Raw genomic sequence first — 3,114 nt, 5'->3', positions numbered from 1 at the left:
TCTCTTTCTCTTTCGCATCTCTACCTTTTCTTTTCTCTCCACTTTTCGTGTTCTAAACACAACTTAAAGTTGATAGTGTTGATATTGATTTTTTTATGTTTAGATTTTTTTTAAAATAATATTTTTATTTTTTCCAAGGTGTTATAATTTTCTCTTTTTAAAGATATAATAACAACCATGTACTTTGTATAGTGAGTTTGTAGCCTATTGGAAAAAATATAACCAAAGAGACATAAATACCCAAGTCATTGCTTCTTTGTGCCAATTGTTGTATTCCACATCTTTACTTTTTGCTGGCATGAAGTTGTGACATAAATTACTTGAATCACAAATATCTTAGTCCGATATATAAAATTTTAAATATATACTTGTTAAATATCAAGGATTAGTAACTATGAGAAATTACACTACGAAAAATATTTCAGTTCAACGGTTGTTTTTATATGAATTACGTAAAAAAGAAAACTACAACTCTTGTCTTTGTGTATGATCCCACAACCACAAGGATGTCATGTCCATGTGCACAGGATGTAAGCCAACTACTAGTCGAAATGGTGGAGATGGTGGGGAGATTGTTAGACTTATGGAAAAATTATGTTAGTCTCCAATATTTTGATGATAACAAAATGGGTAGTTTGCAATTGTGTTATTAACGATGTTATCAGTGTAATTAGACACAAAGCTTTCCGCACCTATATTATGCAATCTATGGCAAAGCTTAAGCAAAGAGAACGATAAATCAAGTCATCGAATCAAGACCTGAAGCAAAACAACCTTAAAAATTGTTACTGAGAAGAAGTCATCACAAAAAAAAAAAAAAAAAAAAAAAAAAAAAAATGAGTGAAGAATTAATGACTTAGAGTCAAGTCCAAATTAAAAATCTCAAGAACTCTAGTATTGTAAGTAGATGGTCATCCAAAATTCTAATATTTTAAGTACATATATATATATATTGGAGCTCTAGGACACCTCATGTTTTCAAAACCATGCTCAAAATCATCACATACAAAGGTTTTGAAATCATATCAAATACTTTATATTTTTCCAAAAACTAAAATATCACTCGAACTCATGAAAAAATTGTAAGATGTACTTTGTATTCATACATTTTTTCAAACATATTAGCACACTTAGGATCACTTATTCCCCTGCTTTTAAAGTTAATTTAAAGGAATTGGCATTGGAATGAACGATCAAACTCTGCCAATGATCGATCATCTACAAGTGTACATGTCAAACTTATAAAACATGATCAATTAACGTAAAATAATTGATCGATCATCCAAAACATGGTCATATCATGCTATAATGCATGATCGAACTTCCCACCTGATTGATCGATAGTTTCCTCCTAGGCAGGCAAATTTCACATGGAATTATCTATCATCCCACCTAATTGATTAATCAGTAAAAATCTTACCAATAAGGGACATAAAACATGATCAATCATAGGAAATACACTGATTGATAATACTTGTATTGCACAACCAAAGAGAATTTCGATTGATCAATCATCTATTGGTAATGATTGATCAACTTAATTTTTCTGTACCAACGGTAACATATTGATCGATTAGTCCATTGATCAATAAGTCATTGTCTAATAGAAAAGTAACTGTTATGATTAATTGATCAATCAGTCACTTTTGAGTGATCGATCAATCAATGTACTGATTTTTACAAATGAACAAATAATGGTTAGTTTGAGTTGGGAAACTTATAAATAGCCCTTCAAACATCTTGAGGACAATGAGTTGAGCTTTTACTTAGCATCAAAGTTTCAATTTTACCCTCTTTGAAAGAAAAACCTTTATTTTCTCAAATATTCCTACATCTCTCAAAATTTTCAAAGCATATTTAGTTCCATCAACCTCCTTCACTCTAATTCGTGTTCACTCTAATTCGTGCTTAAACATGTAGAAGTTTGGTTCTCATTTGGAAAAGGGTTGTCTCCCATATTAAGAAAAAATTACAAATTTTTATTCTACTTTTTGTATTTTCATTTTTTCTTTTATAGGTTATCTAGTGCCTAAAAAACCAAAGGAATTGGTTTCTAGAACAAGGAATCCAACAAGGGAGTGCTTGACTAGAGCTGGAATCTAGTCCTTCGTATTGAATCTCTTGAGAGATTAGAAACCATGTAATTGGGATTACATGTGGTTTAAGATTGCCAAAAACTCTTTGTAATTTCCAGGTATTAAAACATAGAGTGTAAATTTCCCAAAAAAAATGTTAATGGGCGATAACTATTAATATAGGAACATCAATAAAAAAAAATCTTGTATCCCTTTGTTGTGTGCATGTGTGTGTAATGTGTTTATCTTTATCGCCTTTATATACACAATGAGATTTATGCGTTTAAATTGATCATAACTTGTATGAGCATTTAACTTAGTTAAAATTTTAAGTTATAATCTCGATTCACCCCCTTCTTGCAAAGCCGCTCGGACCAATATACAACATATTTCATCCCTTTATATCGATAAAAGTTATAGTTAAATTGCTCCTTTCTTCTGTTACAAAGGATGGTAAATACTACAAAAACCATTCCAACCTTCATGATTTTCTTATAAGAAGTCTGTAATACTCAAAACCTCTCATAAATGAACCAAATATCAAAAAATGAACGATTAAACCCTGACGAAATTTGTACTATAAATGCATTGAAGTACTTTGGAAACAATTGAAATGATTTAGCCCAATCACCACAAATTGCTTTAATGCAAGACACTTTGCACACCAAACATTTGAATATAATTTCAATACAAAAAACATATTTGATCAACCACCTAATATCAATAGGTGTCATAGGTAACTTGGTCGTTACCGTGGACATAGTAATGTATACATACAAACACTGCAATACACTACCTATTATTAGCAGTACCGACTTCAATGTAAAGAAATTATAAAATAATTTTCTTAGTATTTTCGGTGTCATTTGGTACGCAACCAACAGAGTATTGAACCCAAATTCTGCTAAATAATTTGGGTTAAACCGTTAGATTTCGTATTTCTGAGAAAACACTCATCCCATGACTGACGCATTCTCCAATATCCAGATTTATTGACACTAAACATGTTTGGATCTACTCAAAACAACTCTCGACAAAC

Source organism: Aristolochia californica, unplaced genomic scaffold (genome assembly GCF_029961685.1).
Source record: "Aristolochia californica isolate CCGP_79_NKW_82.1479 unplaced genomic scaffold, dmAriCali1.0.hap1 SCAF_11, whole genome shotgun sequence".
In the NCBI taxonomy this organism is placed as follows: domain Eukaryota; kingdom Viridiplantae; phylum Streptophyta; class Magnoliopsida; order Piperales; family Aristolochiaceae; genus Aristolochia; species Aristolochia californica.
Note: the sequence above shows the minus strand (reverse complement) of the source record.